Consider the following 16,136-nt stretch of genomic DNA (forward strand, 5'->3'; position numbering starts at 1 on the left):
TAGCTGGAGTCATATAAACATGCATGAAAACAGGAGAACAGGAGACCATATGAAGTCAAGCTGTTCCTGTAAAAGTGCTGTCTGTTGATTTAAATTTAGAATGCCCAATTGTCAGCAACTTCTCCTTTAACTTTATCTACTGTGCTTGCCTTAACAACAGATTGGGAGAGGGCAATCCTAGACACTGCAGCCACAGTGGTTGCAGTGGCAACAGCTGTTATAATAGCAGTGATGATGCCAAAGTCTCTCCCATGATGGTTCAGGATCAGCTGACGCTCTCCCAAATGACCGACAGGCAATGGAACCAACAGCTTCATGTAGATGGCATTTCTGTGAAGAATAGTCAAGACTATCTCCAGCATTAGTACCATTGCAAACCACAAAGAAAAATGGAGGAATTACACAGGTGAAGGAAGAAATATTAAAATTTTTACTAAACCTACTATTTTCAAATTTAAGGGAACTTTCAAAGGTGATAGATGTATTCCAAGAGGCAGTAGAATTCAAAGCTACACCCTATTTTAATATCAGAGGAGCAGCATCCAGGCATGTAAGAGGAGCACAAAGAAACATTCCAGGGAGAAGTGAAAGGAACAATGCTCCCTGCCTGCAACTGCTCCTGCTCAAGTCCATGCACTGCCTCCAATCTTTCAGAGAAAAGGTGCCACCAATCCACCTACACAGAATAGGAAGCAACTTACCAGTGGACCCCCCATGACAAACCTCCTAATCCTGTCCCATCTGCATGGGCTTGAACAACTAGGTCCCCACCAGACACAGGTTGAGGGTCTCCCCCAACAGGTACCTCCCAAACCCCTACTGGGGGCAAATACCTGTTCATGCGGCATCCTCTGCACTGGTTGGGGTTGAGTGGTAACGACCATTCCCATATCATGTAAGATGTTCCTTCCCTATCCCGCAGCAGCATCTCTCCAAGCTGTCTGAGTGCACTGTTCCATATGATACAATCTCCCCCAGACAGCACTGCCCTACATAATTGTAAGTAAAGAGAGCAAGGGAACCATAAGCAGAGCAACTCCTTAAAACTCAGAGGAATATGTTGTCTAATAAATTGACCTGCATTGTTGGGGTCCAGGATATACTGCTCCCTGTCCAGGGGGAGGCTTAGGAAAAATTACCGCTCTCCTTGGAGCCTTTTCTCCATAACAGCACTTCAAGGAATGAAAGAGTTCATAGACAGGAGGAATAGTACCCCCCTCTTTTATAGGGAAGGTATTTTTACTAGAAGGAAATTCTGATTTTTTTAATCAACCCTGAACTTATTAATCTTCCTTTTAACCTCCTCTGTTTCTTTTTCTAATGTCTTTTCTTCATCCTCCTATGAGCTTGAATCCTGATCTGAATCTGAGATTTGTAAAGACTTATGAGAAGCATCATCTTGTGCCACTCTGATTGTTCTTTCTATCTCTGACATTTTTTCCTTTTTTTTTTAGCATTAGTACTCAAGAGAGCATCCTTGACCAATCTCCACAAAGAGAACATGGCAACAGGAATGCTCTCAGGGCCATCTCTCTGCAGTGTTTTTTGAAAATCTGTCTTAACATGTTCTCAATCAGGAATACTAAGTCCTCCTGAATGAACAAACCAGGGATTAGTCTTTTCTAAAGTTTTAATAAATTCTTTAGCTGTTTTTACCTTTATCCCTCTTCCTTGCTGTTTGTGCAGAGCTACCATCTGATCTGTTAGCTGTAATGTGGAACTCGAGGTTCCCATGGCGTGATCCTTTTACTTACTGTGAACTAAACTTAATTTCGGTTCATTGCTGTACTGCCGCTCACCCAATATGTTCCTTTCACTTTGCCTGCTGGCTTCCTGGAATGAGCCCATCAGGGTCTCTTCACTCTTCCGATCTCAGTGGAACCTCCACTTGATGGCACCTGCACCGCCATGGTACTGAGAACCAGCTGTAGGCCTGGGGGATTTAACAAAAGACAGAGACTCAGGTCATTTGCACTATGAGAATGCAAAAGCTTTACTGAGGTTCACAGTATATATACACCAAGTCCACCAGGTGGAAAAACCCTGGAAGCAGCAGAAGTTATAAACCATACGCATTTAATAGAAATCTATAGAACATTTCTCCCTAAACCAAAAGAATATATCTTCTCAGCACCTCACATTACCTTCTCCAAAATTGACCATATAATGGGACAGAAAACAAACCTCAACAGCTACAAGAAGATGGAAATAATCCCATGCATCCTATCCTATTACCAAGGACTAAGATGGTCTTCAATAACAACAACAACAACAACAACCACACAAACAAACAAAAAACCAGAAAACTCACATATACTGGAAGCTGAACGACTCTCTAGAGAATGAAAACTTGGTCAGGGAAGAAATAAGGAAATGAAAGACTTTTAAGTATTTAATGAAAATGAAGACACAGCATACCCAAACTTAACCCAATGAAAGTAGTGTTAAGAGAAAAACTCATAGCTCTGAGTGTCTCCATAAAGAAATAGGAAAAAGATACATTAGCAGCTTAACAGCATATGTGAAATCTCTAGAACAAAAAGAAGCAAATGCAAACAAGAGGAGTAGACATCAGGAAATAATCAAACTCAGGACTGAAAATCAACCAAGTAGAAACAAAGAATACTATACAAAGAATCAACAAAACCAGGAGCTGGTTCTTTGAGAAAATCAACAACGTAGATAATAAACCTTTAGCTAGACTATCCAGAGGGCACAGAGACAGCATCTAAAGTAACAAAGTCAGAAAAGGAAGACATAACAACAGAAACTGAAGAAATTGAAAAAAATCATCAGATTCTTCTTCAAAAGCCTATATTCAACAAACGTGGAAAATCTAGATGAAATGGATGATTTTCTAGCCAGATATCAAGTACCAAAGTCAAATCTGGATTAGGTAAACTATCTAACTGTCTCATAACATCTAAAGAAATAGAAGCAGTCATTAAAAGTCTCCCCAACCATAAAAAACCATGATCAAGATAGTTTTAGTGCAGAATTCTATCAGACTTTCACAGAAGACCTCATACCAATACTGTCCAAACTATTCCACAAAATAGAAACAGATGGATATTCTTTCTTGATATATCCTATATTTGGTTGGAATTAATTTATTGAAAAAAATTTGCCTGTATCTTCATAAGGAAAACTTGTCAATAATTTTTGTTGATTTATGTGTGTGTGTGTGTGTGTGTGTGTGTGTGTGTGTGTGTGTGTGTTGTGTGTATGATTTTGATATTAAGGCAATTCTGGCCCCACAAAAAGAATTGGGTAATGTTACTACTGTTTTTATGTTTGAAGCATAATTTGAGGAGGATTGGTCTTGATTCTTTGAAAGTATGGGAGAACTCAGTGCTGAATCCTTGGACTTTTCTGGTGGGGAGACTTTCAATACTTTTTCTATGACACTGATTGTTATTGGGCTGTGTAAGGTGCTGATGTGATCTTTATTTCACCTTGGTACATGATATATGTCTGGAACTTTATCCATTTTCTTTATGTTTTTTAGTTTAGTGAAGCATAGGGTTTTAAAGTATATCTTATGAGTCTCTGGATGTTTTCAGTGTTTATTCTAATATTTCCCTTTTCTCTCTAGTTTTATTCAGTTTGATCTTCTCAGTCTTTTATTTAATTTTGCTAAATGTTTATCAAAGCACCAAATCCTCATTTCACTATATCTTACTGCTGTTTGTTGTAATATATTGATTCCAGCCTTGTCATTGATTAATGTTTGCCATCAATTCCTTTTGGGTGTGATTGTTTTCCTTCTTTGGTAGAACTTTCAAGTGTGCTCTTAATTTAATATGCGATATCTCCAAAATTTTGTATGAAGGCACTTAGTGCTATGAACTTGCCTCTTAGTACTACCTTCATTCTACTTAATAGTTAGGGTGAATTGTATTTTCATTTTCATTAGGGAGGATTGTGAAGAAATTAGAAAAGAAATCATTTTCAGAATATATGAAGAAAATCTATTTTCAATAAAATATAAATATTAGTAAATAAATATAATTTTAAAATGATTTTATTTAATTTATATATGTGAGTACAGCACCATTGTCCTTGGACACATTAGAAGAGGGCACTGAATCCTACTACAGATGGTTGTGAGCCACAATGTGGTTGTTGGAAATTGAACTCAGTGTTCTTAACACCTCAGCGATCTCTCTAAGCTATAGATGTATTTTTTAAAGTAAAATACATATTTAATTTTTTAAATTTTTTGTTATACTTACATATGTAAAATTTATTTTTCTGTATTTCTGATTTATATTGGTTTGTTCAAATAATTAATTTTATTTCATTGAATTTTTTCTCTGTTGTTTTGTTTTTGACATCATTAAATTTGTACTCTTACTTTTATTATTTGTTTTATTAAATTTTGATGAATTTATTATTTCCCTTAAATGCTCTTTTATCTCCTGAGTTGTTAAAATCTTTTTATTGTTTTCCTTGGGTTTCAGTATCTGCCTATCTCTCTGCTATTGACAGCGACTTTATTTCCTTTTTTTTTTAAATTGGATATTTTGTTTATTTACATTCCAAATGTTATCCCCTTTCCCTGTTTCAACTCCAGAAACTCACTATCCCATTCCCCCTCACCTGCTTTTTTAGCATGCTCTCCCACCCATCTACCCACTCCTGCTTCCCAATCCTGGCATTTTCCTATACTGGGGCCTCAAACCTTCACAGGTCCAAGAGCCTCTCTTTCTATTGATGCCAGACAGGGCCATCCACTGCTGCATATGCAGCTGTGGCCATCGGTGCCTCCATGTGCATTCTTTGTTTGGTGGTTTAGTTCCTGGAAGCTCTAGGAAGTCTGGTTGGTTGATATTTTTATTCTTCCTATAGGGTTGCAAATCCCTTTAGCTCCTTCAGTCCTTCTCTAACTCCTCCATTGGGGACCCTGTGCTCAGTCTAATGGTTAACCGATAGCATCTTTCTCTGTATTTGTCAGACTCTAGCAGAGCCTCTCAGGAGACAGCTATATCAGACTCCTGTCAGCAAGCACTTCTTGGCATCAGCAGTAGTGTATGGGTTTGGTGGCTGTATATGAGATGGATCCCAAGGTAAAACAGTCTCTGGATGGCCTTACCTTCAGCCTCTGTTCAACACATTGTCTCTGTATTGCCTTTAGACAGGAGTAATTCTGGGTTTAAAATTTGGAGATGAGTGTGTGGCCCCATCCCCCAAACAGAGGCCTTGCCCAACCTATGGATATGGTCTCTACAGCTTCTCCCTCCCACCTATTGGGCATCTCAGCTAATCTTATCCCTGTTGGCTCCTGGGAGCCTCTTGCTTTCCTGGCATCTCAGACTAAGTCATCTTCCCAGCTCCTTTTTTCTCTTTTTAGTATCAGTTGTGATCTACTTTTTATTCTGTAGTTAGTTGTTTTAGCTTTGAGGAGTTCTTGTGCTTTCTGTTGTGTCTATTGTTTTCATCAAGTTTTAATCCATGGTAATCAGATAAGGTACATGGTGGTATTCCAACTTTCTTGTATCTTTTAAGGGTTGATTTTTATCCATGTAGGTGGTCAGTTTTGGAGAACATTCCATTCCATGAGCTTCTGAGAAGGTATATTTCTTTGTGTTTGAGTGAATGTCTTATAAATATCTGATAGATTAATTTGATTTATAATGTTATCTAATGTCGGGATTTTTAGGCAATTCTATTATTTTGATGTTTGCTTATTATTTTGATCTTGCATATTATTGCAAAACACAAATAATGATGAGATAACTATTAAACTGGTAAAATAGAAAATGGCCAGTATGTGAGAAAATGACAATGATGTAGATTCCATAGTATGTTTCTTTTTTTTTTTTTTTTTCGGAGCTGGGGACCGAACCCAGGGCCTTGCGTTTCCTAGGCAAGCGCTCTACCACTGAGCTAAATCCCCAACCCCCATAGTATGTTTCAGAATTTTGAAATTGTCTAGTGGTATTTGTAGGATGGTTATTCCAAAATACAGTAGATATTATTCTGTTTTAGAAGCATAAGCAAACTTTCTAATTTGTCCTCAGAATACCTATAAGAAGAAAATAAGCTAAATATGTGTTAGTCCTTGTAACTAGTTAGAATAAGTAAATGATAGGATAAAAATGAACCCAATTTTTTTAGTAGCATACTAAAAATTAATTCAGAAAACAAATGGGCAGGTCATTCAAATTAGGCTTTGAGTCTTTGTTTTCCTGTATTTTGGAAGCTCTTATGGTTGTTGACATTAACTTGTGACACATAGGCTTATATTTATTAATCTAGAAATCTTGGGATTGATATGGAACATGAGTTTAAGTTCATAGGGAGATATGTAGCAAAATCTGAACACAAAATTTATTAAAAGCATCAAAAAATGAATGTGCATATACTCCTTTCCCTTTCTTCTTTCCCTCTTTTTGAAATAGAAGCTTACTGAGCAGAGACAGGGAGTTAGAATGATCACAGAGAAATATAGGGAATGTATACCACCTTTAATGTTCCCCCAATTCATCATGTCCAAGTGTGTTTGTCAAATTAGAGGGAAAGATACACACGATTACAAAGGTTTTGTGTCAAGGCAAGGCTATACAAAATCTTAAAAAAAAATCTTCCCACCATTGACTTGTTTTGATCATTTATTTTCTACTGGATTCCTTAGATGCCTTTTAAAATGTATAAGATCATTCCTGTCATAAGAGTGAAGGTATATAATTCAAATCACTTGGTCAAAGCTCTCTCTCTCTCTCTCTCTCTCTCTCTCTCTCTCTCCCTCTCTCTCTCTTTTTCTCTTTCTCCCCATTTCTGTTTCTCCCTCTCTCTCTCTCTGTCTCTCTGTCTGTCTGTCTCTCTCTGTCTCTCTTTCTCTTTTTCACACAAACACACACACACACACACACACACACACACACACACACAGAGAGAGAGAGAGAGAGAGAGAGAGAGAGAGAGAGAAGCAAGAGCTCAGATTGGGCATTTTTCTAGGTTTCTGTGATTGGCACCAAGTCTAATTTCCTGATAGAAATGGGGAGCTGCAAGGGCTGCTTATACATGAACTATGAAGCCTAAAATGGGATATGAAACAGAGTCTGTATGTTAGATACTTTGAAAAGAATGAAACTTCAAAGAACAGACAGGAAAGTTCAAGGAAGGGGAAAGGCCCTGTTTGAAAGGGTGGATGGGGAAAATTACGACGCTTTTAGGAAATTCCCAGAGAATTTAGGGTCTGGAATAAGTAGATAGTGAAAAGTGAGATATCCTAGCTCAGTGCAATGCACAGAATAGAAGAATAAATACACTTTCTATCCAGTAGTTGAGTGTCAATAGGAGAACGTGTGAAGATTCCAACCCCTAATAATCTGCTTAGTACCTGTCATATTGCAAGGAGGTTGTATATATTTACACATTTGTATATAATCAATTTTCATGTTTAATTTTTACCTTAGTAAATGGTTAACAATGGTGTGGAATTTGGAAGTGATGTAAGAAATGGAATGTCTAGGATAATAAATAGAATAGTTCATTATAGAAAATCATGAGTATTTTTTGTTATTCATTAATCCCAGATTGAACACAAGTAGGGGACTAGGAAGACAAAAGGAAGGGTTAGACAGATCTGTTGAAAAGTTGCCTCATGTGGAGCTTAACTCTCTGTTGACTCCCAGGACTCACAGCATGGAAGATCAGAGCCAAGTCTTGTATTCTGACAGCTAACATTCACAAATGAAAATTTAAAATATAATACAAAATATACTAAAAGTTCATGCTCTCTTCAATAAATGGAGTGGAAGGAGGATATAAACTAAGTCATAGAAAAGCTTAATCATAGAGTTGATTTATATAGCACAAATTCTAATCCTCACAAAATTCTAGAGGGAAGTCATCATTTCCTCCTGCTGTCCAGAAGATAAGGTGTATCTGAGGAAATGGAAGGACCAATGAGACATTTGATTAAATGCTGATGAATGCAGACTGGTAACTTCGTTTGTACATGAATAAAACAGAAAATGAACAAGGTCATGACTTTGACTGTGAATTTGATACGTTACCAAGACAATGATGTTGACAGAATAAATAGGTGATGAATCAAGATTTGAAAATAGTAGAAAATAAATGGATGTATTTTAATGACAAAATGTACGACAATTGTCTAATCAAGTGCAACTCCCACTTGATATAAAAACCTTTCAAAGATTTAAACAGAAATGTAATGGAAAGTGACATTGCATAGTGCAAGATCAGGAAATACATTTTCATGGGATTGGATTACAGGGAAATTGCAAAATATTGATGAAGCCAATGTATCTAAAACACTGTGTTCAATGATGAAGTTTAGGAGTTAATGCTGCAGTGTTAGTGGAACTTATTCCTTATACACACGTGGCAGGTGATACTGTAAAATCCAAGCACTACACCGTCCCCCCAGTGTTAGTTCACACATTGTAGAGGTATCCTGACATCTAGATTTAAAAGACACATGGAGAACTATTCTCTAAAAAGAATACAGCCAAAGTATGTCTATCCCTTCATAATTTCATTAAGTAACATTTTTCTTTCTTCCTATGGGTTAATTTGATCTGTATTTGATTTTCTCCTATTTATATTATTTAGAGAGCAATATATGTTTTTTTCAATTGTCCTTTCTTTTGCAATTTATTTTTATTAGATACATTTCAAATGTTTTCCCCTTTCCTGGGTCCCCTCTCTATCATCTTCCCTCACCCTACTTCTATGAGGATGCACCCTCTCCCACCCATCCACTTCCAACTCTCCCGGCTGCATTCTCCTACACTGGTGAATCCAGCCTTCATAGAACCAAGAGCTTCTTCTCCTATTGATGCCAGAGTAAGCCATCCTCTGCTACATATGTTGCTAGAGTCATGGGTTCCTTCATGTGTACTCTTTGGTTGATGGTTTAATCCCTGGGAACTCTGGGGGACTGGTTAGTTGATATTGTTGTTCTTCCTATGGGGTTGGAAACCCCTTCAGCTCCATCAGTCTTTTCTCTAATTCCTCCTTTGAGGTCTCCACATTCAGTCTTATGATTAGCTGCAAGCATCCTCATCTCTATCTGCAAGGAGACATTCATATCAGGCTCCTGTAAGCAAGTACTTCTTGGCATCAGCAACAGTGACTGGGTTTGGTATCTGTATATAGGATTGATCTCCACATGGGGCAGTCTCTGGATGGCCTTTCCTTCAGTCTCTGCTCCACTCTTTGCCCCTATATTTCCTTTAGACAGGGGCAATTTTGGGTTAAAATTTTAAGAAGGGTAGGTGGCCACGTCCCCCAACAGGGGGCCTTGCCTAACCTCTGGATTTGGTCTCTACAGCTTTTACTTCCCCTCCGTTGGGCTTTTTACCTAACTTCATCCCTGTTGAGTCTTGGGAGCCTTTGCTTTCCTGGCATCTGGAATTTGCTGGTAGTTATCCACAGTTCCCCATGCCCCATTGCTACACACGTCTGTTCAAATTTCTAGCCCTCTCTATACATATCATCACCCTCTATATGTCATTGATGTCTCCTCTCATTTCTGATACTGCCCCCCCATACCCTCTTCCTCTCCTCTCTTCCTCCCAAGACCCTCCCACCTTCTACATCCTGTGAGTATTTTCTTTCCCCTTCTAAGAAGGCTGAACCATTCACACATTCCACTTATCAATGCGTGCATACAATTAATGTTCTTTTGTGACTGGGTTACCTCACGGATTGATATTTTCTAGTTCCATCTAGTTGCCTAAGAATTTTTGAAGTCATTGCTTTTAATAGCGGAGTGAAAACGTACCACATTTTCTGTTGAAGGAAATTGGGTTCTTTCAAGCTTCCGGCTATTATAAATAAGGCTGCTAGGAACATAGTGAAGCCTGTGTCCTTGTTATATGTTGGAGCATCCTTTGGGTATATGCTCAGGAGTGGTATAGCTGGTTCCTCAGGTAGTACTATGTCTACCTCTCTGAAGAACCACAGACTGAATTCTACAGTGGTTGTACCAGGTTGAAATCCTTACAACAATCTTAAAATCCTCTGTCCTCATCATGAGATGTGATTTTAAATCCAAATATTGCATTTCAGTGTGATGGGGTATCCAGGATTTGCTGTGGTGGGAGAACTTGGTTCTTTTGATGCCAAGTATCTTGGTTTCTGTTACTTAGGTTCCTGCCCTTGCCTTTTGCCATCTGGTTATCTCTGATGTTACTTGGTCTTTCTGTCTCTGAATGGGCTTGTCACTCCTATGGGCCTGTGAGCCTGTGATCTTAGGAAGTGAGAGCACTCCTGGAAGACAGTCTCTCTCTGGGCAGGATTTTGGTACAGCATCCAGAGGTAAGGCTCTCCCACAGCCCTCTGTACAAATTCAGATCCTGTTCCTATTGAAAAAGAAAGAAGTGCATGCTGACAGGGACCTGACATAGCTATTTCTTAAGAGACTCTGCCATAGTATGACAATACAGAGTCAAATGCTCACAGTCAACCATTGAACTGAGCACAGGGTTTCCAATGGAGGAGTTAGAGAAAGGATTGAAGGAGCTGAAGTAGTTTGCAACCTCATAAGAACAATAGCAACCAACCAGAGTTCCCTGGGATTAAACCTCCATGCAAAGAATACACACGGACAGACCCATGGCTCCAGCTGCATACGTAGCAGAGGATGGCCTCGTTGGGCACCAATGGGAGGAGAAGCCCTTGGTCCTGCCAAGGCTCCATGCCCCAGTGTAAGGGAATGTCAGGGTGGGGAGGCAGGAAAGGATGGGTGGCTGGGTGGTGAAGCAACCTCATAGAATCAGGGGGAGAGGGAGGGGGAGGGGATAGGGAGTTTCAAACTTATTGAATATTATGTTATTTTAAGGAACATGGGTACGTTATTATCCAAGTAATGGATATGCCAATTAATGTCCAAGTAAGTGTAAGCATTCTTAGTCCTCAAATGTTCATGTGTGTGTGTGTGTGTGTGTGTGTGTGTGTGTGTGTGTGTGTGTGTGTGTGTGTGTGCTGAAACATTAGAAATTTGCCAGGCAGTGGTATTACATTCCTTTAATCCCAGCAGTGGGAGGCAGAGGCACACAGATCTCTCGAATTTGAATCCAGCTTGGTCTACAGAGCAAGTTCTATGACAGTCAAAGGTACATAGAAAAACCTGTCATAAACAATCAAACAAACAAATAAACAAACATCCAATGTAGCATTATTTCAGATGTCCCCTCCCTTGTCTAACTACAACTCAGTGTATCAACTGATGAATGTATTTTCAAAAAGTAAGGTGAGACACTCAGTGAAATAACAATTTTTACACGTATAAAATGTTTTATATTTCCAAAGGATAAGAACATTTCCAATTAGGCTACCTTAAATAATGCCATATACAACAGCGATGAAGCAATACATTCAAAATCTAAAGAGCACAGAATTTTTAGAGTTGCTTAGAGATAAAAGTAAAAGCTTTCATACATAATCCTGAGTTCATTTACTATAGTTTCAGTCAGTAAATTACATTGTCTCAAATCTCCCATAATTCTACTTGGATTCCTTATTCAGTTAATATGACAAATCCTAAACTCTGACTACTTTCAATCTAGAACAGAAAGCTTTTTTAATAATCAATCAACTACATAGTTTGTTTTCAATCTATCCTAAATGCAGTTTCTCCTCCTTCTACTACTCCCAGTACTCTTAACTTTCCTCACCAATGGACCTACCACACTGCACCTACTATTCCTTCTAAAAGCAACAGGCCTCCCTGGAATATTCACTCAACATGACATAACAAGATGTAATAATACTAAGCACAAACCCTTATATCAAGGCTGATCAAGGAAACCTAGTAGGAGGAAAAGGGTCCTAGGAGGTGAGGAAAGAGTCAAAGACAATCCCCTCCCCCACCCCCATTCCCAGTGTTAGGAGTCCCACAAGAACACTAAGCTACACAGACAGGACATATATGCAGAGAACCTAGCACAGAGCCATGCAAACTCCATTACTGCTGCTTCAGTCTCTGTGAGCCCCTATGAGCTGGACTTAGTTGATGATGTTTGTGGGCCTTGTTCTGGTGTTCTTGACCCCTATAGAGCCCACAATTCCTATCCCACCCCACCCTGCCCTTTCTATCGCCAAGAGGAGGGACCTGAAGGAGATCTCCAATTTGGGCTCAAGCAGAGAACTACCACAATGAAACAAACAGAAACAAAATAAAACAAAACAGAAAACCCAGGAACCTGAGATTCCTTAGCTAAAACACAAGCTACAAAGTGAAACACAGTGATTTAAGAAGAGATTGAATTATCTTTTACCCATGGACTAGGAAGGGATAGAAAGAAGTTAGTGAAACAATTATCATAGAAAGAATGATCTAGTTGTAGAGCATGCACGGGGCTCAAGAGTCAGGTCTTTGCACAGTCAAGTCTTGCCTCTACATTGGGCTCTGTCCTCAGACCTCAAAGCCCTGGGTGAACAGTGTGTGAAAGACATTCAGAAGACATAAGACTGTTGGTTCTGGGGAGGGCGAGCATTTCTTGAAGGGATGGGAGACATAAGCAGCAGTGTTGTGGCAACAAACTAAGGACAGCAGACAAAGTTCAACAGGAACAGCATGTGTTGGCACGTCTCTATGAGAAAACCTTATTGACTTTCATGATGAGCAAATTGGACAGTGGCAAGAGCTAGTGCAAGAAGTTAATAAACGCAATTGGCAGTTTAGAGTCAGTAAGTCTGCAAAACCATACACTTGTGATACAATAATCTTAACAAAGTCTCTAAAATTTATAACCTGTTACCTCATCCATCATTGACTCTCTAAAAATATACTCTTTCAGTTTTAATGGAATAGTCTCTTATTTTTGGACAGTAACAAGATCACAAATGTCACAATATGCCATCATTGCAATCACATTTATTTGATGTTTGGAATGTAGTTTTGTGGAATTTAACTTCTGGACTAAAGAAAGGTGTTTAAAAGGATACATTTTGGAATTGTGCTGAAAAAATTTGTTTTATTAATCATTTTATTTGTGTACATTTCAAATGTTATCACCCTTCCCAGTCTTCCCTCCACGATCGGCCCACCCCCTCCCCCTGCCCTTTGCTTTTAACAGTGTGCTCCCTCCAACCTACTCCCACCTCACCTCTCTAGCATCCCATTTCTCTGAGGCATCAGATCTCCACAGGACCAAGTCCCTCCCCTCTCTGCTATATATGTAGTTGAAGCCAGGGACCAGCCCATGTATAAGCTTTGGCTGTTTCATCCCTGGGAGCGCTGAGCAGTCTGGTTCGTTGATACTGTTGTTCTTCCTATGGGGTCGGAATCCCCTTCAGCTTCTTTGGCCATTCCCCTCACTCTTCTATTGGGAATCCTAGGCTCAGTCCAATGGTTGACTTCAAGTATCTGCATCTGTGTTAGTCAGGTGCTGCTGGAGCCTCTCAGAGGACCGCCATACCAGGCTCCTGTCTGCAAGAACATGATTACTTTTTTTTAAATATGAATTTGTTTTAAATTCTATTCCTGTCAAGCATTAGTCTCCTCATTTGTCTCTTGCTTCATCGGTTAAATAAACATATAATAACGGAAGATGTGGAATTCTAATAAGTTTATTATTTGACATATTATGATTCTGAAAGTCCCACCATTTCTCCTTTAATAGCACACATCTGGCTGTCATTCAGAATTTCCTGTGTAAGTCACAGTGAAAGTTTTAAGTAAAACTTTAAGTTTCACTTGTTAAAGATTTATTATCTAAAAGTTGGGGAGATGAAAAACACCAAGTTGACTCATGAAGGGGCCCATGACTCCAGCTACATGTGTCCCAGAGGATTGCCTTATCTAGCATCAGTGGTGTGGGAGGCCCTTGGTCCTGTGGAGGCTTGTTGTCCCAGTGTTCAAGGAATTCCAAAGGGATGAGGCGGAAGCTGGTGGTTGGGCGGGTGAGCATCCTTATAGAGGCAAAAGGGAGGGGAGATGGGATAGAGGGTATGGGAAGGGAGAACAGGAAGGGGAACAGTATTTTAAATGTAACTAAGTAAAATAACCAATAAAAAATAAATTAACTATCAAAACCTGAAAAAAAAGAGGAATGAACCGTTTAGGATGGCCATGAATCTAGGAGGCAAGTAACTTGTTCTCTGATGTGGCTCAGACCAGAAACCTACACTGGGACCTGAAAACCTGTGACTATAAGGAAGACACATTTCCAGGGACTCAGGGCTTTTCTAGCTTCCTCTACTTCTACTTCTTTCGTATTTCTCATTTAATTATCCTGTTACCATTCTCTCCCTAGCAAGTCCTTTCTTTTTAAACTGCCTTTTGTACGCCTTTGAAAAACATTTGCCTTTAATTCCTCTATACAGCATACCTAGGCAGGAATGTGATATGTTTTCTGAACTGAATTCTTAACTTACACTATTTATCTCAATGAAAATAGTTTATCCCAAAGCAGTCTCTTTATTCATTTGAAGAAATAGTCTTGTTATTTAAAAATGTGACAGGTTTCTAAGCTCTGTAAACAGGCTTGTGTAAAGATTTCTCCAGGACTTATTGTTGGTCCCTCTAGAGACTGAAACCCAGAATTAACAAAGACTGGTTCAATGCATCTATCACAATCTGTAGACAGCAGACAGAGGTAGATGAAAATGAGAGAAAAGATGAAAGACCGCCTAATTATGAGTTTGTATAATCCCTGGATTCTCCGTACTAGCAAGAGAATGACTCTGTTTTGAATCAGACTGTCATATCTGAGTCCATTGAAGATTTCAGTCACTATAAGTGGTTATACACAGAGAAATATACTGGCAGCCTTTTGAGGTAGGCCAGTTATACCAATGCTCTTGAAAGGGGCAAAGAATAGATTAACTGACGCTTCTTTTCTCTTAGTTTGTTTCCCTTGTAACTTAGCAAGAAAATCTCCTCTAAGCTTTATCTCCTAGATTTTTAACATTTGTTTCTACTTGCCTTAAGAGGATTTTTCAGTAGAATATGTGGATATAGACAGATCATATAAATGTAAGTGTATACATATATATTCAGATATAAACACAGATACAGATATTGGTCAGTCTTTGCTAATATTCATTCCATGCACATGCTACCAGAGAAACATAAAAATATCAGGTAATCTGCTGGGTATGTTTAGAGCCTGTTCTAACACAGTGTGAAAAGAAACAAAAGCTGTAGAGTAATTTGAATAACTGTGTGAGAAGTAAGGAAAATTAAGGCTTAATTAAGGAATTATCAAGCTAACTAGATGTTATTTATTACAATGGCATATATTTTAATAGTTTCTTCTCTCAACTAATTTGCCAGAGTGAGGACTAAGGAAGAATTATAGTCCTTTACACATTCCACCAATGCCATTTGATGTCCTTTTGATTGGCCTTAGTTACAATGGCTAAAGTAAAAGACTCCAGGGTTCTTTTTAGCTAGCTACTCAGATAGTTACCACAATTATTTCTCCTTCATCCTGATCAGGCCTTCCCTTTAATGTAGAAATAGTGACAAAGCTGCCTCACCAGATCTTTCCAGAGTCTTTTGTTGATAAACAGGTTTGTCAGCATTGTCTCCTTGCAGAATTTTTATTTTTCTATATACGTTGAACACTATACAAAATTCCAATAGCAATAACTAGTGTTTCTGGTGGTAGGGTGTTCAGCCCACTGTAGAGGGTTCTTTGCATAGGTCTATAATTTCCACTTGAGACAGAATGTTTTACATTTTGGGTCTGCACTATTTTAAGGCAATGTCATGCTATTCCACCGGCATTGGAGTGATAAGTATTTTTGAGGCAACATTTTTTATGATCATACCTCCATCAGCACTAGGGGTATATATTCAAAACTGTTTTATCTATCAGTGTCCAGACAGAACTGAAGGCATAGTACAAATTCTACATTCCTGCAACCACTGTACTGTACTTGTTATTATTCATTGACCACACTGGTTCTATATTTATTCTTATATGACTGGTCTGTCTTGGATCTCAACAAAAAAAATATTGTGAAAAACTATTTTTCTTTTAAAATTTGGTTCTTCAAGGCAGGGTCTTTCTGCATAGCTCTGGTATTCTTTTTATTACAGAGCCCAAATTCACCTCAAACTCATAGCAATCCTCCTGTGTCAGCCTCTCCAAGTATTGGTATTACGAATTTGTGCTACTATTCTTGGTTTAGGAATGAGTTTTTAA

At 38.7% G+C, this 16,136-nt stretch overlaps 1 protein-coding gene and 1 pseudogene across 1 annotated transcript in view; both read left to right on the plus strand.

The window, feature by feature from the left end:
• The window catches only part of Trdn (triadin), a 308,938-nt gene that overhangs the window by 142,010 nt on the left and 150,792 nt on the right, over positions 1-16,136 (plus strand). The window lies entirely within an intron of this gene.
• Positions 10,824-12,755, plus strand: LOC116894767 (annotated as a pseudogene).

This window comes from Rattus rattus, chromosome 2 (assembly GCF_011064425.1).
Source record: "Rattus rattus isolate New Zealand chromosome 2, Rrattus_CSIRO_v1, whole genome shotgun sequence".
NCBI lineage: Eukaryota > Metazoa > Chordata > Mammalia > Rodentia > Muridae > Rattus > Rattus rattus.